This window comes from Oncorhynchus nerka, unplaced genomic scaffold (genome assembly GCF_034236695.1).
Source record: "Oncorhynchus nerka isolate Pitt River unplaced genomic scaffold, Oner_Uvic_2.0 unplaced_scaffold_899, whole genome shotgun sequence".
NCBI classification, from domain to species: Eukaryota; Metazoa; Chordata; class Actinopteri; order Salmoniformes; family Salmonidae; genus Oncorhynchus; species Oncorhynchus nerka.
Window position 1 is genome coordinate 240100 of NW_027040399.1, and position 15297 is coordinate 255396.

Here is a 15297-nt window from a genome sequence, read left to right on the forward strand (position 1 = left end):
ATGCTTTTCTTTGAACGACTTAATATGATAATCAACTTTAATGAAATAAATTAAAAATAAACTTTTGGTTCCTCAACTGCGTTGCCCCTCCAGTCAGCAGATGGCGATGTGCGTCTTTTACGTTCAGGCGACGCTGCCAGTGTGACGTATAATCTAGTGGACGGGACGCTCCTTCAACAACAACAGTTAGACACCTCGGTAGCTTTCTAGCAAACATAGCTACAACATTCACTCTCTTTACACTGTTTTGGTGTACATTCGTCGCTGTGTATTAAACACACTTCTGTCGTATGTACGTGTTGGCCCATTTAATTATATATTTACGTGGTTTGTCAGCTAGCTGGTTTGCTAAATTAGCTTAGAACTAGGCTAGTCGCTAATGCTAGCTAGCGAACATCTCCGACCATGAGTTCACTAAGCTGCTCTCCTCCTGATAAAGAAGAGGAGGTCTTCTGGACGGAGAAAGAAGTTCTCCTGAAAGAGGAGGAGGAAGAGAAGGATGTTACAATACAAAAACAAGTAGAGGGTGAGGCTGTTCCCGTGAAAGAAGAGAAAGACGTTTCAGTGAAAGAAAAGGAAGACTCGTTCAGAGTGAAAGAGGAGGAGGATGTTACAGTAAAAGAAGAGGAAGCGGAGAGAGAGGAGGATGCAGTTTTTGGAGTGAAAGAGGGGGAGGGGGAGATGACTGTCACATCGAAAAAGGAGGAGGAGGACGAAGAAGAGGAAACTGGATATCTGGGCCCGGTTTCCCAAACGCATCTTAAGGCATCCTATGGTTCTAACGGTGAACTCAGCCGTAAGATGGTTTTGAGAAACTGGGCCGTGATTAACACTAGTAAGTACTGTCTTAAAAACAGAGGCACAAACTCTGCAGTTGTTGAACTGATGTGTGGTGTTAAAGGGGAAATATGTAATTGCTACATTTATATTATTTATAGTCATTGATTCTTGAAGAATATAACACAAACCTCATGAGCTTAGTTCAACTGTACCACATCAGAACCCCAAATAAGATTTTTTACTCCAATGTTTAGAAACAATGTAAATCAACACTGTATAGCCTCAACATGGTTAAGACCCAGGTTTGAGTTCAGCTCAGGACTTCCCCCTGAATTCACTACACTATAAATATGTTTATAATGTTACTGTCTGCTTGATTTACAGTAGCGTCTCATTACTCTGTTTGTGTAGAGAACTGTTACTTAATGGACAGGCTATTGTACAACACACAGGGCTATTTTCCTTCATTCAGGACATTTAGAATGACAACACATTACAGAGGAGCCTAGTGGGATTATTCACACAATTATCTGGTGATCAGGTTATGAAATGTCATGACAAACACATTTTAGTTTCCATGTTTCACCTGAAATATTAAATTATTTATAATCCTAGGTCTATGTTGTTGTTAGGGGAAGTTATGGGTCCTACAGTAGGTCTATGTTGTTGTTAGGGGAAGTTATGGGTCCTACAGTAGGTCTATGTTATTGTTAGGTGAAGTTATGGGTCCTACAGTAGGTCTATGTTGTTGTTAGGTGAAGTTATGGGTCCTACAGTAGGTCTATGTTGTTGTTAGGTGAAGTTATGGGTCCTACAGTAGGTCTATGTTATTGTTAGGTGAAGTTATGGGTCCTACAGTAGGTCTATGTTATTAGGTGAAGTTATGGGTCCTACAGTAGGTCTATGTTGTTAGGGGAAGTTATGGGTCCTACAGTAGGTCTATGTTGTTGTTAGGTGAAGTTATGGGTCCTACAGTAGGTCTATGTTGTTAGGGGAAGTTATGGGTCCTACAGTAGGTCTATGTTGTTAGGTGAAGTTATGGGTCCTACAGTAGGTCTATGTTGTTAGGTGAAGTTATGGGTCCTACAGTAGGTCTATGTTATTAGGTGAAGTTATGGGTCCTACAGTAGGTCTATGTTGTTAGGGGAAGTTATGGGTCCTACAGTAGGTCTATGTTGTTGTTAGGTGAAGTTATGGGTCCTACAGTAGGTCTATGTTGTTAGGGAAGTTATGGGTCCTACAGTAGGTCTATGTTGTTAGGTGAAGTTATGGGTCCTACAGTAGGTTATGTTGTTAGGTGAAGTTATGGGTCCTACAGTAGGTCTATGTTATTAGGTGAAGTTATGGGTCCTATAGGTCTATGTTGTTAGGTGAAGTTATGGGTCCTATAGTAGGTCTATGTTGTTAGGTGAAGTTATGGGTCTACAGTAGGTCTATGTTGTTAGGTGAAGTTATGGGTCCTACAGTAGGTCTATGTTATTAGGTGAAGTTATGGGTCCTACAGTAGGTCTATGTTGTTAGGTGAAGTTATGGGTCCTACAGTAGGTCTATGTTATTGTTAGGTGAAGTTATGGGTCCTACAGTAGGTCTATGTTATTAGGTGAAGTTATGGGTCCTACAGTAGGTCTATGTTGTTAGGGGAAGTTATGGGTCCTACAGTAGGTCTATGTTGTTGTTAGGTGAAGTTATGGGTCCTACAGTAGGTCTATGTTGTTGTTAGGTGAAGTTATGGGTCCTACAGTAGGTCTATGTTATTGTTAGGTGAAGTTATGGGTCCTACAGTAGGTCTATGTTGTTTGTTAGGGGAAGTTATGGGTCCTACAGTAGGTCTATGGTATTGGTATGACTAGCGGTTTCCACATTAGCATGGAGGAGTTTCTGCAACCAAATTGCGTGTGCATTGCCCTCGAGCGCCTAATTTAGCAAACACAGAAAGGGGCCTATATTGGTGACCAAAGGTTGTCTGGCACACTGCTTAGGGGTTCAGCAACTGTAATAACTTATTTCTAGCCTACAATCATCGATGTTACTACTAATGTGAAAACCAGACAAAATATGACTATTGTTGCTCACTTGACTGTCTTAAGACAATTGTCAAATAATTTTAATATTCATTACAGACGTCAATTGTTGTACAACATCATGGCTACGCTGTTGGCATCACATTTTACAGTGGATTTCTGCTGTTGTGGGCCTTTAACCATCTGTCTGACTTGTTGTTCACACAGGAGAGAGACGTGACTATCGTGGATCCTCTGGGGAGCCTCAACAACATCATGAAGCTGACGAGGCAGAGAAGAGTCCCTCCCGATCAGAACACCTCAAGAAACACCAGTGGAGACCAACAGGGAAGAAATCTCACTGCTGCTCTGACTGTGGGAAGAGTTACTTAAGATCAAATTCACTAAAAGTACCATGAGAATTCACACTGGAGAGAAACCTTATAGCTGTGATCAATGTGGGAAGAGTTTTACTCAATCAAGCAGCCTGTTATCTCACCAAAGAAAACACACAGGAGAGAAATCTTACAGCTGTTATCAATGTGGGAAGAGTTTTACTCAATCAAGCAGCCTGTTATCACACCAGAGAACACACACAGGAGAGAAATCTTATAGTTGTGAGCAATGTGGGAAGAATTTTATGACATCCAGCCATCTGATTGTACACCAGAGAACACACACAGGAGAGAAACCTCATAGCTGTGATCAATGTGAGAAGAGATACTCTGATAAAAGATCTCTGATCAAACATCAGAAAATACATTAATGATGGAGTTGTTTCATGATATTAATGAATTAATGTCACAATGTAGAATGTTTAAACATTTTAGTAGGAGTATTTTAATGATGTCACAGTGTAGAATGTTTAAACATTGTAGTAGGAGTATTTTAATGATGTCACAATGTATAATGTTTAAACATTGTAGTAGGAGTATTTTAATGATGTCACAATGTAGAATGTTTAAACATTGTAGAAGGAGTATTTTAATGATGTCACAATGTAGAATGTTTAAACATTGTAGAAGGAGTATTTTAATGATGTCACAATGTAGAACACTAAACGTTTGCTCCCTGTTCAATTGATTTCTGCATGATATGGATATTAGCCTCAGGGGGGAAATCCAGGCTCTGAATTGAAAGAGTGATATTTATATGATATAACAGAAAGTGACTAACACAAAAAGAGCTGTGTTACACTTACAGCATTGGTGACCCACTGGAATCAAAATGTAGCTAGATGTTTTCTACAAGTTGTCCTCTAACCAGTGATGTGCACATTATTCCCAGATTCCATGTGGTGTTTGAGCTGTTAGTTTTAACAGGACAACCTCATCTCCAGACTCTCACACAAATGATTTCAACATGATATCGATGAGTGATGAAAAATAAGTGTTGCGTTCCTTTGTTTAACGACCTCTAAATGTAAATGCATCTCTCCAAAATGTAGCTGACTGTCTTCTGCAGGTTGTCCTCTAACCAGGGAGGTAAAATATATCTCCCATTTCCATGTGTTTTTTAGTTGTGTTAGTTTCAACAGCACCAACAACCTGATTTCCCCCTAATTGATATCAGTGATTTATTGCTACTTGTCAAAACAACAGTGTTTCTGGTGCTCCTGCATTTTAAAAGGTGCTTGTTTAAGTAATATGATTATTGTTGCAGATGTTTGTGCAGATGGTACATTTTATGTTTAGGTTTTCAATATCACAAATGGTTTCTGCATATTGGTTATTGATTTGGACACATTAAAACTGTGTTTTGACATTGGGCTGAACCACCTAGCAAAATGTCATTAAAAAGACGTTGAAAATCAGACTATACCCAACGTCCAATATACGTTTGGTTTTAGTTGAAGGTTTTAAATATTTATTTTCAGGCTGTTGTTAATAATGACTTGAAAACAACTTAATTTCAATGTTCGTGCAGTTTAGACACATTGACTGTTGTGGAAAATATTGAATCAACTATTTCACCAAAACCAGAACCTGTGAATTCAACTAGACTTTATTACAAACAGTAACAAAGCTGAACAATTCCATGGAAGAACTGACTCTTCATTCTTAGTACTTGGCTTTTATACAGTCTGATCCTGATATAACATTCTAACCACTAGGCTGCTGCCCCAATAATACACTAAATACATGTAATATAGCCTATACAGTCTGATCCTTACATAACATTCTAACCACTACCCTGCTGCCCCAATACTACACTAACTACATGTAATATAGCCTATACAGTCTGATCCTTACATAACATTCTAACCACTAGGCTGCCCTGCTGCCCCAATAATACACTAACTACATGTAATATAGCCTATACAGTCTGATCCTTACATAACATTCTAACCACTACCCTGCTGCCCCAATACTACACTAGATACATGTAATATAGCCTATACAGTCTGATCCTGATATAACAGTCTAACCACTACCCTGCTGCCCCAATAATACACTAGATACATGTAATATAGCCTATACAGTCTGATCCTGATATAACAGTCTAACCACTACCCTGCCGTCCCAATATTGTGAGAGGTGATATTCTCCTGGACCAGACAGCATCACAGGTGGTATTCTCCTGGACCAGACAGCATCACAGGTGATATTCTCCTGGACCAGACAGCATCACAGGTGATATTCTCCTGGACCAGACAGCATCACAGGTGATATTCTCCTGGACCAGACAGCATCACAGGTGTTATTCTCCTGGACCAGACAGCATCACAGGTGATATTCTCCTGGACCAGACAGCATCACAGGTGATATTCTCCTGGACCAGACAGCATCACAGGTGATATTCTCCTGGACCAGACATCATCACAGGTGGTATTCTCCTGGACCAGACAGCATCACAGGTGATATTCTCCTGGACCAGACAGCATCACAGGTGATATTCTCCTGGACCAGACAGCATCACAGGTGATATTCTCCTGGACCAGACAGCATCACAGGTGGTATTCTCCTGGACCAGACAGCATCACAGGTGATATTCTCTTGGACCAGACAGCATCACAGGTGATATTCTCCTGGACCAGACAGCATCACAGGTGATATTCTCCTGGACCAGACAGCATCACAGGTGGTATTCTCCTGGACCAGACAGCATCACAGGTGATATTCTCCTGGACCAGACAGCTGGGTGTATACACTATATATACAATAGTATGTGGACACCCCTTCAAATTATTAGATTGGGCCATTTCAGCTACACCAGTTGCCGACAGGTGTTTAAATTTAAGCCCACAGTCATGCAATCTCCATAGACAAACATTGGCAGTAGAATGGCCTTTGTGGCAACAGTTTGGGGAAGGCCCTTTCCTGTTTCAGCATGACAATGCCCCTGTACACAAAGTGAGATCCATACATGAATGGTTAGTCGAGATTGGTGGGGAAGAACTTCACAAAGCTCTGACCTCAATGATGTTGAACGCCTTTGGGATGAATTGGAACGCCGACTGCGAGCCAGGCCTCATCGCCCAACATCAGTTTCCGACCTCACTAATGCTCTTGGAATGGAAGCAAGTCCTCACAGCAATGTTCCAACATCTAGAGGAAAGCCTTCCCAGAAGAGTGGAGGCTGTTATAGCAGCAATGTTCCAACATCTAGAGGAAAGCCTTCCCAGAAGAGTGGAGGCTGTTATAGCAACAATGTTCCAACATCTAGTGGAAAGCCTTCCCAGAAGAGTGGAGGCTGTTATAGCAGTAAAGGGGGGACCAACTCCATGCAAATGCCCATGATTTTGGAATGAGATGTTAGATGAGCAGGTGTCCACATACTTTTGGTGATTTAGTGTATATTCCACTCTCTCCCTGAGTCCAGGCTCCAGACCGACAGACAGACAGACAGACAGACAGACAGACAGACAGACAGACAGACCTACTAGTCACCCCTCCACTCTCTCCCTGAGTCCAGGCTCCAGACCGACAGACAGACAGACAGACAGACAGACAGACAGACAGACCTACTAGTCACCCCTCCACTCTCTCCCTGAGTCCAGACCGACAGACAGACAGACAGACAGACAGACAGACAGACCTACTAGCCACCCCTCCACTCTCTCCCTGAGTCCAGACCGACAGACAGACAGACAGACAAACAGACAGACAGACCTACTAGCCACCCCTCCACTCTCTCCCTGAGTCCCGGCCCCAGACAGACAGACAGACAGACAGACAGACAGACAGACAGACAGACAGACAGACAGACAGACAGACAGACAGACAGACAGACAGAACACCATCAGAACTATAGCAGTCTTCATTCTGAAATGACTCTGGTCTTCTTCAGAAGTAGTGCTGTAGTCTACAGGGTTCAGAACTCACCTTTTTAAACACTTCTTATCACTCATATCATGAGGTTTCACATGTGTTTGGTTACATAGTTCCCAATGTTCTTCTGAGTGATAAAACAGCAAACATTTAGAGTGTTTACTTATCAGACCCACATATATAATAAATATACTATAATATACTATATTCATATGCTTTTAGTACTCAAACATGAATCATATCCTGTTTGCAGGGCATGTGTTGTTTTGAGCCAGCAGTAAAAACACACTGACAGGACAGTTCCTCTTATGGCCACTAGCATTGCTTGCTGTTTGGGGTTGTAGGCTGTGTTTCTGTACAGCACTTTGATACATCAGCTGATGTAAGAAGGGCTTTATAAATAACATTGATTTGATGATTGATTTGATAGTCCTCTGAGTGGAACGGTGGGAGACAAACAGAACCCCCCCCCCCATCTCACATACTCTTCTTCTCTCCCCTCTCCTCTTCACCCCCTCTCCTCTTCTCCCCTCTCCTCTTCTCCCTCTCCTCTTCCCCCCTCTCCTCTTCTCCTCTCCTCTCCTCCCCTCTCCTCTTCCCCCTCTCCTCTTCTCCCCTCTCCTCTTCTCCCCTCTCCTCTTCTCCCCTCTCCTCTTCTCCCCTCTCCTCTTCTCCCCTCTCCTCTTCCCCCTCTCCTCTTCTCCCTCTCCTCTTCCCCCTCTCCTCTTCTCCCCTCTCCTCTTCCCCCTCCTCTTCTCCCCTCCTCTTCTCCCCTCTCCTCTTCTCCCCTCTCCTCTTCCCCCTCTCCTCTTCTCCCTCTCCTCTTCCCCCTCTCCTCTTCTCTCCTCTCATCTTCCCCCTTCCCCTCTTCTCTCTCCCTCTTCTCCCCTCTCCTCCCCCCTCTCCTCTTCTCCCCTCTCTCCTCTTCTCCCTCTCCTCTTCTCCCTCTCCTCTTCTCCCCCTCTTCTTCCCTTCTCCCCTCTTCTCTCTCTCCTCTTCTCCCTCTCCTTCTCCCCCTCTCCTCTTCTCCCCCTCCTCTTCCCCCTCTCCTCTTCCTCTCCCCCTCTCCCTCTTCTTCCCCCCTCCTCTTCTCCCCTCCCCTCTTCTCCCTCTCCTCTTCTCCCCCTCTCCTCTTCTCCCTCTCCTCTTCTCCCCTCTCCCTCTTCTCCCCTCTCCTCTTCCCCCTCTCTCCCTCTCCTCCCTCTTCTCCCTCCTCTTTCTCCCCCTCTCCTCTTCCCCTCTCCTCTTCTCCCCTCTCCTCTTCCCCCTCTCCTCTTCTCCCTCTCCTCTTCCCCCCTCTCCTCTCTCTCCCCCTCCTCTCCTCTTCTCCCCTCTCCTCTTCTCCCTCCTCTCTTCCCCCTCTCCTCTCTCTCCCCTCTCCTCTTCCCCCTCTCCTCTTCTCTCCCTCTCATCTTCCCCCTTCCCCCTTCTCTCTCTCCCTCTTCTCCCCTCTCCTCTTCCCCCCTCTCCTCTTCTCCCCTCTCCTCTTCTCCCCCTCTCCCTCTTCTCCCCTTCTCATCTTCCCCCTCCCCCTCTCTCTCCCTCTTCTCCTCTCCTCTTCTCCCTCTCCTCTTCCCCCTCTCCTCTTCTCCCCTCTCCTCTTCTCCCACTCTCATCTTCCTCCTTTCCCTCTCTTCTTTCTCTCCTCCTCTTCTCCCCTCTTCATTTCTCCCCCCTCTCAACTTTTCTCTCCCCTCTCCTCTCCTCTCCTCTCCTCTTCATATTTTATCACTGTCTTCTCACCAGTGATGTCATCATGACCAGTAACCTGTTCCTCTCTTGGCCCAGCCCAGCCTGACCCTGACATACAGCATCAGGCCTGTTGAGTTGACTTGGGTAACAGACCTCTAGCTTCTACACCACATCCCCCCTTCTCCTGCTCTAACATGAGACCTCACCAGTACTCATTTTGGGTGCTGGTACTGTTTATATTTAGGTGCTGGAACATTAAGCCAATATTCTATAAGAGGTGAACTCAAGCAGTAGAAAGTTAGAGGTGATATTATAGGACACTATGTGAAATGTTGCTGCTCTGCTAGCAGTTTCCTGTGGAGTTTTTCTAATGTCAGTGTTTCCTGTAGGTTGGTGGGTTTAACCAGTGATCTTGTCTGCTTAAAAGTGGGTCACATATAAGTAAGGAAGTAATGAGCTAGAAGTCATATAGCCTAGCAGTATTTCTCAGGAGGGGGAGGGAGAGGAGAGAGAGAGAGACAGAGAAAGAGAGAGAGAGAGAGAGAGAGAGAGAGAGAGAGAGAGAGAGAGAGAGGACATACTGACAGACTGGGTTGAGAGAAGGAGACACGGGAGGAGGAAGAGAGATGAGAGAAACTCAGCAAAAAAAGAAATGTCCCTTTTCCAGGACCCTGTCTTTCAAAGATAATTGGTAAAAATCCAAATAACTCCACAGATCTTCATTGTAAAGGGTTTAACACTGTTTTTCATGCTTGTTCAGTGAACCATAAACAATTAATGAACATGCACCTGAGGAACGGTCGTTAAGACACTAACAGCTTACAGACGGTAGGCAATTAAGGTCACTGTTATGAAAACTTAGGACACTAAAGAGGCCTTTCTACTGACGCTGAAAAACACCAAAAGAAAGATGCCCAGGGTCCCTGCTCATCTGCGTGAACGTGCCTTAGGCATGCTGCAAGGAGGCATGAAAACTGCAGATGTGGCCAGGGCAATAAATTACAATGTCCGTACTGTGAGATGCCTAAGGCAGCGCTATAGGGAGACAGGTCAGACAGCTGATCGTCCTCGCAGTGGCAGACTACGTGTAACCACACCTGCACAGGATCGGTACATCGAAAAATCACACCTGTGGGACAGGTACAGAATGGCAACAACAACTGCCCGAGTTACACCAGGAATGCACAATCCCTCCATCAGTGCTTAGACTGTCCGCAATAGGCTGAGAGAGGCTGGACTGAGGGCTTGTAGGCCTGTTGTAACGCAGGTCCTCACCAGACATCACCGGCAACAACGTCGCCTATGGGCACAAACCCACCGTCGCTGGACCAGACAGGACTGGCAAAAGTGCTCTTCACTGATGAGTCGCGGTTTTGTCTCACCAGGGGTGAGGAAGGAATGAGCATTACACCGAGGCCTGTACTCTGGAGGATCGATTTGGAGGTGGAGGGTCTGTCATGGTCTGGGGCGGTGTGTCACAGCATCATCGGACTGAGCTTGTTGTCATTGCAGGCAATCTCAACGCTGTGCGTTACAGGGAAGACATCCTCCTCCCTCATGTGGTACCCTTCCTGCAGGCTCATCCTGACATGACCCTCCAGCATGACAATGCCACCAGCCATACTGCTCGTTCTGTGCGTGATTTCCTGCAAGACAGGAATATCAGTGTTCTGCCATGGCCAACGACGAGCCCGGATCTCAGTCCTATTGAGCACGTCTGGGACCTGTTAGATCGGAGCGTGAGGGCTAAGGCCATTCCTCCCAGAAATGTCTGGGAACTTGCAGGTGCCTTGGGGGAAGAGTGGGGTAACATCTCACAGCAAGAACTGGGAAATCTGGTGCAGTCCATGAGGAGTAGATGCACTGCAGTACTTAATGCAGCTGGTGGCCACACCTGATACTGCCTGTTACTTTTGATTTTGACCCCTCCCCCCTTTGTTCAGGGACACTTACTGACAGACTGGGTTGGTAGAAGGAGACGGGAGGAGGGAGAGAGAAATGAGAGAGAGAGAGATAGGACTTATTGACAAACTGGGTTGGTAGAAGGAGACGGGAGGAGGGAGAGAGAGATGAGAGAGAGATAGGACTTATTGACAGACTGGGTTGGTAGAAGGAGACGGAGGAGGGAGTTTTTGGTGGGGGGAGGCACAAGGGGCTGTCGGTAGAGTGAGTATAGGAGAAGGGGCTGTCGGTAGAGTGAGTAGAGGAGAAGGGGCTGTCGGTAGAGTGAGTATAGGAGAAGGGGCTGTCGGTAGAGTGAGTATAGGAGAAGGGGCTGTCGGTAGAGTGAGTATAGGAGAAAGGGCTGTCGGTAGAGTGAGTATAGAAGGGGCTGTCGGTAGAGTGAGTATAGGAGAAGGGGTTGTCGGTAGAGTGAGTATAGAAGGGGCTGTCGGTAGAGTGAGTATAGAAGGGGCTGTCGGTAGAGTGAGTATAGGAGAAGGGGCTGTCGGTAGAGTGAGTATAGGAGAAGGGGCTGTCGGTAGAGTGAGTATAGGAGAAGGGGCTGTCGGTAGAGTGAGTATAGGAGAAGGGGCTGTCGGTAGAGTGAGTATAGGAGAAGGGGCTGTCGGTAGAGTGAGTATAGGAGAAGGGGTTGTCGGTAGAGTGAGTATAGGAGAAGGGGCTGTCGGTAGAGTCGAGGAGAAAAGCCAGAGACCGTCGGAGAGGCAATGGAGCTGTTGGAGGAGGGAGATCGGAGAGAGATGTTGATTAGGTGTATTTTGCACCGCACTTGTCCTGAAGAGCATGTCATCAGTCCGGTGCCACCTGTGCCGGCTCCACGCACTCGTCTACCAGTGCGAGGGTACATTCCAGAGCCTCCAGCGACTGTTTACAGTACAGAGCCTCCAGCGATGGTCAACGGTCCAGAGCCTTCAGCGATGGTCAACGGTCCAGAGCCTCCAGCGATGGTCAACGGTCCAGAGCCTCCAGCGATGGTCAACGGTCCAGAGCCTTCAGCGATGGTCAACGGTCCAGAGCCTTCAGCGATGGTCAACGGTCCAGAGCCTCCAGCGATGGTCAACGGCCCGGAGCTTCCTGCGCCGGTGCCCAGTCCAGGCACGGCTTTCAGCCCAGCTTCATGGCCGGATCTGCGGTCTGAGCGGGTGCTTCGTCCCTCAACAGGGCCGCCACCGAAGCTAGTTGCCCACCCAAACACTCCCCATCCAGGTTCAGGTTTTACTGTCGGAGTTTGTAACTTTGGTGGAGGGGGGGATGTCACGCCCTGACCATAGGGTTCTGACCATCAGCTGACCATCAGCTGCCCCCAGGGTTCTGACCATCAGCTGCCCCCAGGGTTCTGACCATCAGCTGCCCCCAGGGTTCTGACCATCAGCTGCCCCCAGGGTTCTGACCATCAGCTGACCATCAGCTGCCCTCAGGGTTCTGACCATCAGCTGACCATCAGCTGCCCCCAGGGTTCTCTATGGTGCAAAAGGTCAGAGCTTGACTTGGGGGATGTTCTATGTCTTGAATTTCTATGTTGGTGTGAGTATGGTTCCCAATTGGAGGCAGCTGATGATCGTTGCCTCTAATTGGAAATGATACTTAGTGTGGTCCTTTTCCCACCTGTGTTTGTGGGATATTGTTCCGTTTTGGTTTAGTGCTCTGTGCGCTACGAACTTCACATTCATTTATTCTTTGTTGTTTTTTGAAGGTGCACTTCAATAAATATGTGGAACTCTACTCACGCTGCACCTTGGTCCGCTCATTATGTATACAACAAACGTGACACTCACTCACTGACAGACTGGGTTGGTAGAAGGAGACAGGGGAGGAGGGAGAGAGAGGTGAGAGAGAGATAGGACTTATTGACAGACTGGGTTGGTAGAATGAGACGAGGAGGGGGAGAGGGAGAGAGATGAGAGAGATAGGACTTATTGACAGACTGGGTTGGTAGAAGGAGACAGGGGAGGAGGGAGAGAGCGATGAGAGAGATAGGACTTATTGACAGACTGGGTTGGTAGAAGGAGACAGGGGAGGAGGGAGAGCGATGAGAGAGATAGGACTTATTGACAGACTGGGTTGGTAGAAGGAGACAGGGGAGGAGGGAGAGAGCGATGAGAGAGATAGGACTTATTGACAGACTGGGTTGGTAGAAGGAGACGGGGAGGAGAGGAGAGAGATGAGAGAGATAGGACTTATTGACAGACTGGGTTGGTAGAAGGAGACGAGGGAGGAGGGGAGAGAGAGAGATATAGGACTTATTGACAGACTGGGTTGGTAGAAGGAGACAGGGAGGAGGGAGAGAGATGAGAGAGATAGGACTTATTGACAGACTGGGTTGGTAGAAGGAGACAGAGGAGGAGGGAGAGAGCGATGAGAGAGATAGGACTTATTGACAGACTGGGTTGGTAGAAGGAGACAGGAGGAGGGAGAGAGCGATGAGAGAGATAGGACTTATTGACAGACTGGGTTGGTAGAAGGAGACAGGGGAGGAGGGAGAGCGATGAGAGAGAGATAGGACTTATTGACAGACTGGTTGGTAGAAGGAGACGGGAGGAGGGAGAGAGCGATGAGAGAGATAGGACTTATTGACAGACTGGGTTGGTAGAAGGAGACAGGGAGGAGGAGAGAGAGATGAGAGAGATAGGACTTATTGACAGACTGGGTTGGTAGAAGGAGACAGGGGAGGAGGGAGAGAGATATGAGAGAGAGAGATAGGACTTATTGACAGACTGGGTTGGTAGAAGGAGACAGGGGAGGAGGGAGAGAGAGATGAGAGAGATAGGACTTATTGACAGACTGGGTTGGTAGAAGGAGACAGAGGAGGAGGGAGAGAGCGATGAGAGAGAGAGATAGGACTTATTGACAGACTGGGTTGGTAGAAGGAGACGGGAGGAGGGAGAGAGCGATGAGAGAGATAGGACTTATTGACAGACTGGGTTGGTAGAAGGAGACAGGGGAGGAGGGAGAGAGCGATGAGAGAGATAGGACTTATTGACAGACTGGGTTGGTAGAAGGAGACAGGGGAGGAGGGAGAGAGATATGAGAGAGAGAGATAGGACTTATTGACAGACTGGGTTGGTAGAAGAAGACGAGGGGAGGAGAGAGAGAGACAAACATTTAAACCAACTGAATATATTTGTATCACTGACTTCTCACCAGTGATGTCATCATAACCAGTAACCTTTTCCTCTCTTGGTCCTTAGTGGAACATTAAGCCAATATTATATAAGAGGTGAACTCAATCAGTAGAAAGTTAGAGGTGATATTATAGGACACACTATGTGTAACTTTGCTGCTCTGCCAGCAGTTTCCTGTGGAGTTTTTCTAATGTCAGTGTTTCCTGTATGTAGGTGGGTTTAACTGATCTTATCTGCTTAAAGGTTTGTCACGTCATAGAAGTAAGGAAGTAATGAGAGAGAAGTCATATAGTCTAACAGTATTTCTCACTCTTCAGTCCTCTCTTTATGACAGTAGACTTGTTTTGTCAGTGGAGCCCAAGTTAGAGACAGATATGATACCTGCAGTGGTACTGATGACCCTGTTGTGGAGCACAGGTAGGACGCTGTTATGTTGATGTACACTTGTGACAGTTACTGAGATATGATTTGATATTGTAAGGTATATTATAATTTGCAGGGTTAGTAAAATAACATACAACTGGAAGCAGACAGTAAAAATGTGTCTCAAAGCAGGACAATGATGTGATCACCTGTAAATGTACTTTACTGTAGTCTAACTGTCCATCTGGGGACAGGCACTAATGTCAGTTAAGTTGTGATGGTGTCATGCATCTGACTGTTGTATATTCAGTGTGTCAATGATTGATTGTATCTGTCTCTATGTAAATGAATGAAAGTATATATGATGTATTATATATTAGATTGGTGTTATGTTTCAGTAGGAGAAGGGAGGGGTGTAGATGATAGAGGTCTATGAGCTGAGTCAAGATCAACAGGTCCAATACTATGAGAGAGAGAGAACGAGAGATGAGCAGTGTGAGAGAGGAGGGGGAGGAATGGGGTGAGCAGAGGAGAGAGAGGAAGGGACAGAGGAGGGGAGGGGACAGAGGAGGGTAGGGGAGAGAAAAGGGGAGTGGAGAGAGAAGGGGAGGGGGAGGGTGGAGGTGGAGGGACAGAGATTTGTGGAGGAGAGAGAATGAGAGAGAAAGGGAGGGAGAGAGAGGAGGGGAGGAATGGGGTGAGCATAGGAGGGAGAAGTGGAGGGGACAGAGGAGGAGAGGGACAGAGGAGGAGGGGACAGAGGAGGGAGGGAGGAGAGGAGGGGGGGACAGAGGAGGGTAGGGGAGAGAGGGGGTATGGGAGAGAAAAGGGGAGTGGAGAGAGAAGGGGAGGGTGGAGAGGTGGAGGGAGAGATTTGTGAAGGAGAGAGAGAAGAGAGAAAGGGAGGGGAGAGAGAAGCGGAGGGGATATTTGTGGAGGAGAGAGAAGTGTCAAGGTAGGGCAACACTAAGACCTTCTAAGCCAGCTGTATCCACTAGGGCCCTCTCAACCAGCTGGCTCCCTATCGGGCCCTCTCAACCAGCTGGCTCCTATCGGGCCCTCTCAACCAGCTGGCTCCACTAGGCCCTCTCAACCAGCTTTATC

The 15297-nt window shown here is 46.8% G+C and overlaps 1 long non-coding RNA gene across 1 annotated transcript; it reads left to right on the plus strand.

Annotated features, from left to right (window-relative positions):
• Positions 1–67: 67 nt before the first annotated feature.
• Positions 68–4600, plus strand: LOC135570755 (uncharacterized). The gene is made up of 2 exons (XR_010463596.1): positions 68–835; positions 3009–4600. It is a non-coding gene; the product is annotated as an uncharacterized LOC135570755 (long non-coding RNA).
• Positions 4601–15297: the final 10697 nt, after the last annotated feature.